At 37.1% G+C, this 15,618-nt stretch overlaps 1 protein-coding gene across 8 annotated transcripts in view; it reads left to right on the top strand.

The window, feature by feature from the left end:
• LRRC7 (leucine rich repeat containing 7) overlaps nt 1-15,618 on the top strand; it is a 492,235-nt gene that overhangs the window by 143,520 nt on the left and 333,097 nt on the right. The window lies entirely within an intron of this gene.

The following is a 15,618-nucleotide window of genomic DNA, read 5'->3' as shown; positions in this document are numbered from 1 at the left end:
TTGAAGCTAAAAGTATTTTGGAAAGTATTTACATCAATTCTTTCATTGATATGGTTTAAGAAATGAAGTTTGTACTTAGAAACTGTACATGTCATATACTTCCATGCATACACACATGAACACATTTAGATGCACATACAGAATAATAACCATGTATTTTTTAGGATAAAAATACAGGTCTTTAACAAGATATTTATATTTTAACAGATATTTTTCAGTGGATGATGATTAAGATATGTCTGCAAATAAAAATCTATGAGAAATGATGGCAGCATCCACAATCAAAATATTTTAGAAATTATACATGTTTTTATATTTAAAATCCTACGTAGTAGAAACTTTTTAAATTATAGACATTCTTTAAAACTGTATTTCAACTGCTTAAAGAAGATTCCTAAAAAAACTTTATAAGCCAAAAGAAATTTCTTCCCTTTCAGTCTTTTTTTGAAGGACTTATAAATGACTAGTTATGGATGATAACACATTCAAACGATATCAAATAGTTATAAATTGGAACCATACATTTTCATAAGAAGATGGCTAAACAATAACTCAGTAAAACTCAGAGATAAAAAAGCATGAGTGAAAACCTAACAAATTTGGTTTATAAATTTAGACATTTTATCCTGGGATGTCATACAGTGATACACACTTAACACTGTAGGGTGTAAGAATCAAAATTCAAAATTCAGACTTTTAAAATAGTTTAGTTGGACTATCTTTGTATTAAAGGAGAGAAACTTCTAATAATTGTTTTTAGATACACGTTGGTAAGAGTCAGTGTCGGGATCAATTTTAGCTCAGAAGGAAGTGAAGAAGGCCAGAATTTGAAAGGTATTGAAGAACTTAAAAGAAGTGTTTTAAAAAGGAAAAACATCAAGAAGGCTGTTGAGGGAATCCAGGAGTGGGAGTCCAGGAGACTGGTGCTTGTGGCCACGCAGCTGGGGAATCTGGGAGTCACACTAAGGTGCTGACAGTAGCGATAAAGAGGGCTGGGATAGAAACCAACACCCGCTTCCCTGGATTCTGCGGGAACTTCGTTTGGGTGAACAGTGGCCCCATTGCTTGAGATCTGGAACTTTAAGTGTAGAGCTTCCAGTAGATGATGGTAAAATGGTGACTTGAGTTTGCAATGTGGAGTGCAGGTGCCTCCGCACAGCCGAACGGGGACACTGCAGAGTTGTCAGAAATGCACAGCTGGAGGTAGGACTAGACGGTGTCTCCCAGTAGACAAAGTGGTTGAAGCCGCCAGGATGTCATCGGGAATATTGTCATAGGTGCAATTCTTAGGATCAATATTCGATCATCAAAGATCTGTGTAGAGAAAGAGAAATCAGCCACAAAAACTGAGCAAGAGTCAGCAGTGAGAGGAAATCTGGCTTCCAGTATTTTTGTTTCACTTTTTTTTTTTTTTTTTTTAAAGAAATTGAAGAAGCAGGAAGATTCGTAGAGGTTGGCAATGTCAGATGCTGCCGGAAAGCCTGGGAGGAGGATGACTGAGGACGGAAAACTTTTAAAGATATCTCAGTTAGTCATGCAGTCAGTGGGAGCCCCTGAAGGGAGATAATCCAACTTTGGAGGCCAAACGAATTTGTGAATCCTTTTTCATATAGAGCCTTTGTTCTTTACCTTATCTCCTTCATATATCAATCCCAATAATAGATTTACGTTTTTCATATTTACCTTACATAGTTTCATATTTGTAACTCAGATTTACTTCTTTTCAGAACATCCTTATAACTCCCTGAAACTTAACGCTAATTTGAATAGCGCTAATTCAAGTTAATGTATCTTGGTTAAGGAGATTTTTACTACTGGGTGATCCTATCAAATATAGATGGCCTATTATTATTTCATGTAGTAATCTCATAAATGATTTCGCATAGTAGGCTGACAAATATCTGTTTGCCTCTGTTGCGAAAAACCCAGTCCTTCTCCTGTGTTCCTTCTTTGCTTTCTTTATTTTTGTTTTTAAGATTTTATTTATTTATTCATGAGAGACACAGAGAGAGAAAGAGGCAGAGACACAGGCAGAGGGAGAAGCAGGCCCCATGTGGGGAGCCCAACATGGGACTCGATCCCAGGACCTGGGATCACGACCTGAGCCAAAGGCAGACGCTCAACCACAGAGCCCCCCTCCCCACCCCCCAGGCACTCCCTCCTTTGCTTCACAACTGCCACACTCAAAACCATTCTGACACCAGTCTGTCTTTCATTTCTTCCTACATGTCTGTGTTTCCACTAGGGAATATTTTTTTCTCCTGCCTGAAGGACTCTTTTGCATTTCTTTTAGTGCCAATGTGCCAGAAATAAATTTTTCTCAGTTTTTATTTCTCTGAAACTTTTTATTTCATCTTTATTTCCAAACATTATTTTTGCTGGTTATAGAATTTCTTTTTCAGTGCTTCGAAGATATCACCCCATTGTGTTGTAGCTCTGTTCTTTCTCTTGGGAGTAAAGTCGTAAGTCTCACTGGTGCTTTTTTGATGACTATTTGTCTTATTGTGTAAAAGATTTTTAAAAGACTTTCAGAATGGCTTTTAAATTATGGTAAAATATGCATAACAAAATTTACCATCTTAACCATTTTTAAATGGACAGTTTAGTGTTATTCGGTATATTCCCGTTGTTACACAACCATGGCCACCAACCGTCTCCATACCTCTTTCCATATTGCAAAACTGAAAGTCTGTACTGTAAGCAGTAACTCCCTGTTCTCCTGCCCCTCTTCCAGCCCCTGCAAACCACCATTCTACTGTCTGTCTCTTGGAATTTGACTACTTTGGAGCAATCTAAGTGGAACCATATAGTATTTGTTCTTTTGAGACTGAGCATAATGTCCTTTAGTTTTGTCCGTGTTGTAGCTTGTGTCAGACTTCTCTTCTTTTAAGGTGGAATAATATTCCATTCTGTGTATAGACAATATATTGTCCATCCGTTCATCTGTTGATGGATACTTGGGTTGCTTCCATTTTTTGACGATTGAGTGTAACACTGCCACGAATACAGGTGTACATGTATCTCTTCAAATCCCAGCTTTCCTTTCTTTTGGGTATGTATACAGAAGTGGAATTTATGAATTATGTGAAAATTCTGTTTTCAGTTTTCTGAGGAGTTGCCATATTGCTTTCCATAGTAAGTACACCATTTTAAATTCCCAACAATGGAGCAAAAGCAAGCCAATTTTTTCACATCTTAGACAATACTCATTCATGTGTGTGTCTGTGTGTGTGTGTTCGATGGTCACCATCTTAATAGATATGAAATGATAATCTCATGATGATTCTGATTTCCATTTACCTAGTAATGAGTGCTTGAGCACTTTTTCATGTGCTTATTGCCCTGAATATATCTTCTTTAGATAAATGTCTATTCAAATCCTTTACCTAATTTTTAATTGAGCTATTTTTGGTTGTTCTTTATAGGCTTTTAAGATTTTCTCTTCATTTGTTTTATTTTCAGCATTTTGATTATGATACATCTGGGTGTGGTTTTCTTTCCAGTTGTTTTCTCCAGAGTTTGCAAATTTCTGGTTAGAGATTTTCACCAATCTTGGAATATTCTTTTTCTTTTTTAATTTTTATTTATTTATGATAGGCACACAGTGAGAGAGAGAGAGAGAGGCAGAGACACAGGCAGAGGGAGAAGAGCAGGCTCCATGCACCGGGAGCCCAACGTGGGATTCGATCCCGGATCTCCAGGATAGCGCCCTGGGCCAAAGGCAGGCGCTAAACCGCTGCGCCACCCAGGGATCCCCAATTTTGGAATATTCTTAGCCACATTCTTTGCAAGTAGTGTTTCAATCCCATTCTTTCTTTTTCCTCGAACTTCAGCTACATAGATCTTTTCACTGTGCACACAATTCTCTTATACTCTATTATTTTATATTCTCTTTTTTCTACTTTAATTGGATATTCTCTGTTGATCTGTCTTCCAGTTCATTATCCAGTTTTTAACATGATTTTAAATTTATTTATTGAATTTTGAATTTCAGATACTATATCTTTCAATTATAGAATATTTGATTTTTAAATAAATTTTAATAATCTAATTAGATTATCCTATTATCTAAATAAATTAGCGAAATTCTATTTATCTTCATCTGATATAGCGTGTCCATCTTTTCAACCAGTTTCTTGAACATATCAATTGTAGTTAAAGTTCTTGTCTTTAATATGTTGATCACCTATGCATCTATTTTTAGTGTCTGTTTATTCCCTTATATTTTGGTCATTATGAACCTGTTTCTTTAAGTAAGTTTTACTAAATGCCAGATGTGTAGTATGCTACATTTTAGAGTCTCCAGGTGATAATATCTTGGCAAATAAAGTAGAAAAAATATTCCACCTAATGTTTTCAGGGATGAAGATGAATAGAGTCTGGGTGCTTTAGTCTATCTCTGGTAATTTCCTGTTTATAAAGTGTAGTAACCCTCTAGAATTTTCAACTGAAATCTTGGTGTGTTTACTATGACTCTTGCCCCTTGTAAATTTATTGATAAGGCAGGACATTTTGCTTTGTATTTCAAAGATTTTTGTCTAAAATTCTAGTTTACTGTGTCATGTAATACCAAACCACACTAAATTATTCAAAGGAAAGATCAACTATACCGTTAAGTGTCTTCAGTTCTCCAGTGTTTACTTTAGGTTCTCCAGACACCCAGACCTGTTATTTGGCTTTCCCTGGTTATGGCCCTTTGATCAAACTAAACCCAGATTTTCAGACTCTTATTTTGTGCCATAGAATTGGCAAATGCTTCCAGAGAAAGGATCTTTTGATGCTCAGCTCACTTGTCTTTGGTTCTCCTCACTGTGAAAATTTAGCCCGGCTAGTTTTGTAGGTTCCTCAGCTCTCTATTTAAATGTATATATCTCTCCCAGTATCTCTCTGTAGAAGCATGATGCTGCAAAAAGAACAAAAAAACAAAAACAAAAACAAACAAAAAAAAAACCAAAAAAACAAAACAAAACACTTTTTGTATATTGTTTTGGTATATAATGGGAATTTTTGCATGTCAACTAACACGACTAATGTACTTTTTTTATTTTCATGTCTTCCACTTCTTTCTCTTAGAATCCTTTCTAAAATAGACTTTATTTTTTAGAGCAGTTTTAGGTTTGCAGAAAAATTGAGCAGACAGTACAGAGAATCCCCATATATCCGCTGACCCCACACAAGCATAGCCTTCCACACCGTCAACATCCCTTACTGGAGTGGTACATTTGTTACAATCAATATTGACATAGTATTGTCATCCAAAGTCTGTAGTTGATAGTAAGCTTCACTCTTGGTGTACATTTTATGAATTTGGACAAATGTATAATGACATTCATTATTATAGTATCATACAGAATACTTTCACCACCCTAAAAATCCTGTCTTCCATGCCTCCTAATCCCTGAAAACTGTTGACCTTTTTACTATTTCTGTAATTTTGTCTTTTCTCGGATGTCATGTAGTTGAAATCAAACAGTATGTATCCTTTCAGACTGGTTTGTTTCACTTAATAATATGCATTTAATTTTCCTCCATGTCTTTTCAAGGCTTGATAGCTTATTTTTTTCTAGCACTGAGTAATATTTCAATGTACAGACCTAGAACAATCTATCTATTCATAGTGTATTCTTTTTAACAGCTACATTAGATTCTAGAATATCTGGATGAGTTTCATTAAACAATCCTCCATTTAGGGATGATTTACTCTACTTACAATTTTTGCCTCTTAATATAATGGTATGTGAGCTAACCTGAATATATCCTCATTTATTTTCTTATGTTTCCGAGGGGATACATACCCAGGGGTTCCTGGGTGGCTCAGTCAGTTAAGCACCTGACTCTTGATTTCAGCTCAGGTCATGATTTCAGGTCATGAGATTGAGCGCTGTGTTGGGTTCCATGCTTTCTGGGAATCTGCCTGAGATTCTCTCTCTCTCTCTCTCTCTCTGTCTTCCTTTGCCCCTTCTCCCACTCACACACACTCTCTCTCTAAAATAAATAAATAAATCTGTAAAAAATTAAATAAGTATAACATTTACAAAGAAATACATACCCAGATATAAGCTTCTGGGGCATAAATATACTTTATATATGTAAATTTATATATATGTAATATATATTATATACATGTAATATTAAAGTTATTTTATTTTTATATACTATATACTTTTAAAATCACTTTACTGTGATAAGTATACATAACATAAAATGTACCATGTTTAAGTATACAGTTCACTGGCATTAAGTACTTTAGCATTATTGTACAGAAAATCACCAATATTAATATATAATGTTACATATTTCAAAAATCAAAAGCTTCTGTATGATATAAACTGAAAAATGTCTCTTCCAACTCTATCCCCAACCAATCAGTTTTCCTTTCTAGAGGGAAACTGGTTATTATCAGTTTCTTATATAAACTTCCAGAGATATTTTTCCAATATATAGGCCTATGTACATACACATACATTTTTTTTCTTTTTCCCTTAGATTATAGCATATTCAGGAACTGTTCAATACCTTTTTCCTACCTAGTGGAAAATATTGGATATAATTTCATATCTGTTTGTAAAGAATTTTCTTATTTTATTTTCATTTTATATAAACTCCTTAAGAGCACATTATGTGAATTCATATCCCTTCCAGTCTTTTGCTATCACAAACAATGCTACTCTAAGTGACCATAGGCATAGATGGTTTCGCATCTGTGCAAGCATATCATAGGAAGAGTGGAATTGTTATATACAATGTAATTCTGGTGGAATTTGTAAAATTGCTCTGCATAGAGCTTGTTCCAGTTTTTACCATTATCCATAATGTGATGCATATAACTTTCTAAATTTAATAGGCAAATATTGTACTCAAAAGCTATGATGATTTAGATTGCCATGGGTATGTAATATTCATTTTCACATTTGCCACTGAGAAATAAGTTGTAATCTCTCTTTTCTTATCTTTCTCATTCTGCTGGATATAGAGTAATATCTGAATTACTTCAGGTTGCATTTTCCTGGCTACCAGAGAGATTAAACGTTTCATATGTGTATTAGTCACATGCTCTTCTGTAATTTGTATGTTGATATTTCTTGCCTACCTTTTTATTGTGTTGGCTTTTTATTATCATTTTGTAACTGATCCTTATATATTACAAATATTGGCCCTTTTTTCTTTCAAATACATTGCAAATATTTTCCTTACCTAAAATTTGATTTTGCTAATGTTGGTTTTTGTCATTCTTTTAATGTATCAGGCAAAATACATTTTTTTCTTTTGTAGTGGAATTAACTCATTTTTGCTAGAATTCTATTACATGTAACTTATATTGGTATTTAATTCCCTAGAAACAGTTGGGTGGTTCTTATTTTTTCTTTAAAAAAAAAACATTTTATTTATTTATTCATAGAGACACAGAGAGAGAGGCAGAGACACGAGCAGAGGGAGAAGTAGGCTCCATGCAGGGAGCCTGATGAGACTTGATCCCAGGTCTCCGGGATCACGCCCTTGGGTGGAGGCGGCGCTAAACCCCCTGAGCCTCCAGGGCTGCCCCAGTTGGGTGGTTCATATAGATTATGACAGGAAGTCTGTTTTCATGAATTATTTCATTATTTTAAATCACTTGTGATTGTGAAAGAGTTTTACAATTATGGAACATTTTATATTTCATGTGCAATACAAAGACAATTTCATGCTTTTATTTATTCATGAGAGACACACAGAGAGAGGCAGAGACACAGGCAGAGGGAGAAGCAGGCTCCCTGCAGGGAGCCCGATGTGGGACTTGATCCGAGGTCTCCAGGACCATGCCCTGGGCCAAAGGCAGGTGCTCAACCACTGAGCCACTCAGGTGTCGATATAATGCTTTTGTGCAGCTATCTGAAAATGTTATTTTCTAGATAAGAGATGTCAATAAATGAAAGATAGTAAACCTCACTTGAGACTTCTGGGTTAAGAGATAAAAGTACCACAAAATGCCAGGAAGAGGAAAAAAATATTGTTTTTCAATTTTTCTGATACTAAATAAGTTGCTAAAGTTCTCTTGGGTTATAGTACTTACCTCCATGTTTTAGTGGCTAGTTCTCGTAAATTATTAGGAAGACTACTGGGAAATTAAAGCTTTTCCTTTTATCACTATTCATCTTATGTGATATTTAGAGTCCCCCATTCTTTACAAGTTACGGTGTTTGATAGGCATGAAGGGTAGCAAAGTGTTATATGTCACAAAGGCCGCAGAGTCTAGTGGTTGAAGTGCACATTCTGGAGTTGAATCTAGTTTAAAACCCAGCACTACCATTTAAGACTGTATAAAATGGTTCCTTAACTTCTCCTTGCCTCTGTTTTCCTCATCTGTAAAATGGAATGTGACTGTACTTGTCTCATTAGATTGTCTAGGTGTTGTGAATGAAGCAGCAAATGAAAATGACAAAATTCATACTTTGTAAATGAGGTATTTGATCCATTCGTATAAAATACAAATTTGACTATAATATGTCTTAGTGGAGTGAATAAAAACTAAATTACAAGTATCTATGCACCATTTACTCTATCCCTCTTTTTTTAAATTTATACTCAATCAGCCAACATACAGTACATCATTGGCTTCAGATGTAGTTTTTAATAATTCATCAGTTGCTTATATTGTAATCTCTTAAATATTTATAGATTAATAAACTATAGATTATTAATTATCAAAAATATGTAAATTTGAGAACAGTATGAGAAATGGATTGGCATAAAAAAAGAACAGGACACATGGCACATCGTAAGCACATAATATACTGATATAGAAAAAAAGAGACAAATGAAAGAAACAGACAAATATAGAGAACAAACTGGTAGTTGCCAGAGGGGAGGTCAGTGAGATGATGAGTAAAATAGGTGAAGGAAATTAATTATACTTATTGTGATGAGCACTGAGTAGGGTATAGAATTATTGAGTCCTTATGCTGTACATACACATGAAATTAGTATGACATTGTATATTAGTTATACTCAAATTAATTTTTTTAAATCAATAAAAATTAAAATAAAATTAATAAAATGAAATAATTGCCTTGAGTCAGTAAGTAGAAAATCAAATTAAGCAAATTTGTTTTAAAAGAAAGTAAATAGAAAGCAGAATTTGTATTCAGAACTGATTAACCTATTCTAAACTATTTTGAAAAACAGAGCTTTAGTTTAGAGTCTGTGAAGGAGAATATAACATGGAAAATCATACCAATAAAAAAGGGTAAATTTATGTTATTTTACAGTAGGATTTATTTATTGAACCAATATTTATGGAGCATCTACTTCATGCTTAACCCTGTTCTAAGTGCTGGGTGTATAGCAGTAAACAAAACAACGAAATCTATATTGTCCTGCGTGTGTGTGTCTTGCACAAAGAAGTGATACTTTAGGCCTATGAATTTGAAAGACACAGCCTGACAATCAATCCTGACTAGGATAGAGAGAAACAGGGGATGTAAAAATCACTCAAGGGGCGGTTTCTCTGTTGAGGTGAGAAGTCAGAGGCCTATACTTGGGAATGGCAGAAAGACTTATAAAAATTATACAACTGTGTTGTTACTGAATTTCTGAAATAAAATCATTTCAATGTACTATGGGGATTTGCTATTTTTAAATAAATCCTCTTCAATTATTTTTATGAATAATCATTTATACTTTTATTCAGTTTATATCTTTGATTTCCTTAAAATGTAATAAGCCTATACTACTTAAAAAAAAAAAAAAATCTAACCCCAAACCAACTCTAAGTAAATATCTTCTTGAAAGGGTATCAGCAGTGTTTGCTAGACAGAGAGAAATGAAAAATAATCTAATAGTGTCCATTGAAAATAACCTGAGATTGAAAACCAACTATTACAGATTACAGGTGGCATCAAGAGGGACAGAAATTTAAAATATAAGGAATGAAACTGATGTCGTGATTCTCCAAATACTCTAATTCCTGTATGTAGCTTAGATGTCTAAAGGTTAGGAAATGTTATGATAGGAAAGAAGTCCTGAAATGCTGGGGTCAGCCACAAAATAGCAATCCTAGGAGGGGAAAGCTAGAGGGAAGCAGTGAAGTTGACACAAATCGTACTTGACTGTCAAGGCCAAGATAAGCAGCGAGAGACCAAGACCAGCTGCACACCCCAGGCTCCTGGCCAGACGGGTGCTGCCCCGGGGATCCCCGTACGACCCAGCGACTTGGCTTCTGTGCCCTGAGGTGTCCCGAAGCCAAGTAAATGAGTTCCCAATGTGTCATGTCTGTCTGACTTTACTCCTAAATTTCCTGCACTGAACGAAGAGCCCTCTTCCTACCTGTAGTCCGGGTGGGCGCTTTTCAGTCGGAATTTAGAAACTGAGGGTAGTTGTTTAGAGTGTAGCTGCAACAGTAGACCTGGAGAGGACAGGAAGGGCGGGAGGGAGGCAAGATGGCATTTATCGAGTAACGTTTATGTAGTTCAAGTACATTCATACACACCTTTTGTCACGTAGCCCTCGTGGTATCTCTCTAAGAGAGGTGGGGGGCTGAGCTGTGGAGAAGTGGCTTCCACAGGCACCACGGTTACTGAGGGATAATCAGCATTACAGGCTACTTCTGCATGACTCAAAGGACCATTCTCTTTCTACTCTACTGCCAGGAAGAAAGAGTTTGCATGAGACAAATTGGTTGGAGGGAATATTGTAAAATTTTATCACCATTATAAAATTCTCTAGAGTCATAGGTTTGTGGAAGAGACATGTAACAACTCCTTAAAACAACACCAGTGGGACAATGACAATACCAGTAAGTATTGATGCATGGAATATGGTACTTCTGGTCGTAGTGCAAAGGGTCGATAGGCGGGAATCATGGTGGAGAGGTTGGAAGAATGTCTCTCCGGAGCGAGCATGCGATATCTAGGGAACAATACCTAGAGCATTTTTGAAATTCAGGGCAGGGATTGGAGTTAAATATTTGGATTCAGAAGGTTTTACTATGAGGATAGGAACCAAAGCCAGGGGTATGGATGAGATTTCCCAAGAAAAAGTACAAAGCAAGAGGGTGACTGAAAGCGAAAATTGGGTTAAAACCAAAACCCAAAGTGAAAAGCATTTAGAGAGGTAGGAAGAGGACGAAGGTAAAGCAGATTCACGGAAGCAAGAGCTGAAAGAGTGCTCAGGGGCAAAGAAATGATCAAGAGTTAGATAAAAACTGCCAAGATGTCTAAGGGATCGTGGAATCTGGTGGTTGAGATATTGGAAACAGGCTCCGAGGTAGAGAAGGATTACTGGGGAGCGGGGGGTAGAGAGAAACAGCAGAAGCCACGGAGCCCTGTGTATCCCCGGGCCTGGGCTAGCCGTCCGGAGTCCTGCCAACGGGAGACAAGGAGGCTGGGGTATCCCAGGAGCACAACCTGGGCGAGATAATTGACTCCAGTGGAAGGCCCGGCCAGAGAGGGGCCCACCGGTGAGCCCTGACCAGGCCTCCCTGCAGCCGGGAGGACGAATGGGTCCATCCAGGGGCGGAGGGCGGCCCTTCACCGCACCCCAGAAGAGACTGAGGGAGCAAGTAGGAAGGGCTAAGCATCTGTTTTCAACAGGTTGCCATAAGAGATCTACTGTGGCAGCCACTCGTCTCTTCCACCTTCTTCTCCACCACCACCATCTTGCCAGCTCAGTCCTATACCACCAGGTTTTCCTAGAGAGATGCTTCCTTTACCCACCTCGCCTGCAGCTAGGGAGCTGTATCTTCTCTCGGTTCTCCACGCTCACCCCAAGTAGACCTGGCCTCTAGCATGGGGCCCAAGGAAGCTAAGGGGATTCCTGTAGGTGCCTCCGTCAATCTGTGCCATGTGAAAAATCACCCTATTTTACCAAGTTGCTTTTCCTAGATCAACTGCCATCACAAGGGAGGTCTTCCATGGAAGCTTCCAAGCTAAGGAATGTAGAAATTACAGGGCGAGACTTGATGTATCACTACAGGGCTCCGACCGTATTGAAGAGTCTGGGTTTACATAGATCATGGAGGGTTCTACATTTCCTTAGAAGACACTAAATAAACAGACCATACAATTATAAATATGAACTCTTGCTATAATTTCATGCTCATGAATATAGAAAAGGTTAAATAAGAGCCATTCATCATTTTGATGATTATTAATTTACGGCAGCCCTGAATGTAAGGAGAGGGTAAAAATAGTTCCCAGGAGGAATTTGAATCAACATGTGTTGTATCATTATGTCAACCACTTTTGAATCATCCCTGCACCTTATGTTCTTGTAGGCGCTTGTGCAGTATCAACTACCTCTGGCGGTCACCTAAGATACGTATTTACTGGCAGTTTTATTACTTTACTCAGAATCGGTAGGGCCATATTTTTGTTCTCTTTAAATTAGAATAGTTTAATATGTATGATGTATTGACTTGGATTTCTTTTTTTTTTTTTTTTTTTTTTTTGGCGGGGGCAACTGTGAAGTTCTAATATATTAAATTACCATTTAATAAATAACACCCCCCCACACACCACCAAAAACAAACAGAAAAAGAAAAAAAAAATCCAACCAGAATCATGTACGGTTTCACGAAGTTCTAACTAGAGACTGTTTGAAAAGGTGGATTTGTTCTTGCTTTGAAAATACCATATAAACACCACAAAAAAAAAAAAAAATCCATCCCATCTGTCAAATTGCCTGGAGAATGCACTTAACAAGGGATGAAGCTGCATGTTCAAGGCATAAAATATGCAGCAAGGGAAAGAAGGATAAAGCCACCCTGCGGTTCACTGGCTTCACCCACTGTGCGCGGCTCTCCTTGTGAGCAGGACAGATTGGGGAGCTCCTGCTACATCAAATCCCCGCCACTGCAGAGAGTAGGAAAATTGGAAAGAGAACACTGGACTGCAGATTCCAGCTCCTTCCATGACCATTAGCCCAGGAAATCATGAACGTTAATAACACTTCCTTCATTTTATGGGAGCACATCTACTTTTTCTACTGGGGTGGGGGGAAACCCCACAACTTTTATTTGCCATCAAGGAATTTGACACATGAAAGGAGTAAACTTAGATTTTCAGCTTTGCAGCTACGCCCGGGGGACAGGAGCACACTGTTTACAATATGCTTTATAAGCTAAATCATGGCAGTTGCACAAGTTCACGATTGTTTTTCCAAAACGTGGATGCATCGCGAGAAAATAAGACACGTTTGGAGGACGGAAACATAAAGTAAAATGCACCTGACTTAATTCTCCAACAAAAAAGATAAGACTAAGTATTTAGACACCCTTTTCCAAGGCAGATTTTTACTTGGATTAGAATTCTTGAAAAGTGTTCACCTTCCTGTCAAATGACACATTGGAAAACTGTATCTGTTGGTTTTTTTTTTTTTTAAGATTTTATTTATTTATTCATGAGACACACAGAGGGAGGCAGAGACACAGGCAGAGGGAGAAGCAGGTTCCATGCAGGGAGCCCAATCCGGGACTCGATCCTGGGACTCTGGGGTCATGCCCTGGGCCGAAGGCGGACGCTCTACTGGTAAGCCACCCATGAATCCCTGGAAAATTGTTTCTAGAACAAAATGTTCAAAGCTAAAGTCCCTGAGAGTGGTCTCCATCTATGAATATCATCAAATCTTCCTAAAAATTCTCTTGGTAAATTTTGAAGACAAGAGAATATGACATCAAATGTTCATGGCAGTTTGCAAGCAATACAATTATGAAATAGGAGCCACACTCTTAAAAGGTCTTGCTTATTAGAAGTAAGAAGTTATTGTTTGATATTTCAAGGTAAAATGTGAAAATGTCCTTCATACTCTTACTAGGTTTCCTCACTTTACAGAAAAATTAACATTTTTACTGCTAACTCGTTAATTTCAGTTTAAAAAAAAAAAAAACGCTAGGCAAAGAACTTTATTTGATTTCTTTTATCCAAACTATGAAACTAGTCTTCAAGCCACTGAATGCCTAGAAAATACAATAAAATAGAAAACCAGTCTTTCAATTAAAAATGTATTACAGTTTGCAAAAATAATTCCAATGTAGGGACGCCTCGGGGCTCAGTGGGTTAATAAGCACCTGCCTTCAGCTCAGGTCATGATCCCAGGGTCCTGGGCTGGAGCTCCACACTGGGCTCCCTGCTCAGCGGGGGGTCTGCTTCTCCCTCTGCTCGTTCTCTCTCTCTCTCAAATAAATAAATAAAAGTTTTAAAAAATAGTTAAAACTTAGTTGTAATAATACTTAGCTAATTTTAAAATATTGACTTTCTTTGGAAAGGTCTGGATCATACTTCAGGAAAAAGAGGATTTTTTTTTTTTTAAGAGAGAAAGCACGTGTTCCTATGTGCACACACAGGTGGGGCAGTGGGACACAGAGCAGGGGGAGAAGGAGAGAGAGAATCTCAAGCCAACCCCGCGCTGGGTGCGGAGCCCTGTGCTGGGCTGGATCCCAAGACCTTGAGATCATGACCTGAGCCAAAACCAAGAGTCAGAGGCTTAACCAACTGAACCACCCAGGACCCCCAAGAGGAGTTTTTTTTTTTTAATAAAAGAAATGTTTATGTTTTATAAAGGAAAATAGATTTTTGAAGGTTGTTTATAGTTCTAAAAAAACTGGACAGTGTTGCACAATCTAATGAAAAATAGGAAACACATATGTGGCTGATTGTCCAAAAGAAGACACATACAATTAAGAATAAAATATGCAATCCCTGAAAAATCCCAAAAGTTCTAGTCAATAAAAAAAAAGAGTCCACTTAAAAACTTAAAAACAAAGTATCTAAATATGTTGCCCAAATTCAGGAACTGTGAAACCGCAGTTATTTTAAAACTCTGTATGTTAACATTCTGTTTTGAGGGAATGAAATAAAGATTGCTTCATATTGAGAAATAGGGACAATAATCTAGACAAAAATGAGACTTCAGTAAAGGGAATAATGAAGAAGACACAGTAATCTATTGAAGAAGAGACAGAAAATTTCTGCAGTGCTCAGTTGGACTTAATATATACATATACTTGCAATATTTTGACTCTGAATTTGGATCACATGGATGAAGAATTGCTCAATCTCCTTTTATAAATAAAAAATACTTTATATTCCTTCAACTAAAGAATTACATGCAAATGAAGACGAACATGTATGAACATGCTCCTTTGAACATGTATGTTCGCCCAAATTACTTCAATAGAGTAAGACCTTAACACCCTAGAAACAAATCATTTTTATAGTTAATGGGGCTCCATACATTCCTGAGAAAGTGGGAATTTGTCGGTGGCTCAGGAATTGATCCCGGGGCTCTGTACCGGCTCGGTGTGAGAGAAATATCTAATTTGTGAGGGAGACCTCAGTGTTGGACGAGATCTAGATGGACTTTGGTAGGAAGTGCAATTAAAGAGAAAATAGATGGGACGCGTACTTTCTTACCTAGTTAACACGTGGTAAATTTAGGGAATTATAGCAATGGGAACCAGTGTACTCTATTTATAGGTAAGGACACTTAAAAAATAAGAGGTGATTTGATTCAGATCCTGTGGCTACTTAATGGCAGAACTGGGACTAGAATTCAGGTCTCCTGACTCTCAATCCAAAGCATTTTAATGGAATTCTGGCAAGATTCCTGATGATACTTGATGTTCCCGGTTAGACACGCAATTAA

Source organism: Canis lupus, chromosome 6 (genome assembly GCF_011100685.1).
Source record: "Canis lupus familiaris isolate Mischka breed German Shepherd chromosome 6, alternate assembly UU_Cfam_GSD_1.0, whole genome shotgun sequence".
In the NCBI taxonomy this organism is placed as follows: Eukaryota; Metazoa; Chordata; class Mammalia; order Carnivora; family Canidae; genus Canis; species Canis lupus.
This window is presented reverse-complemented; position numbering and strand designations above follow the sequence as displayed.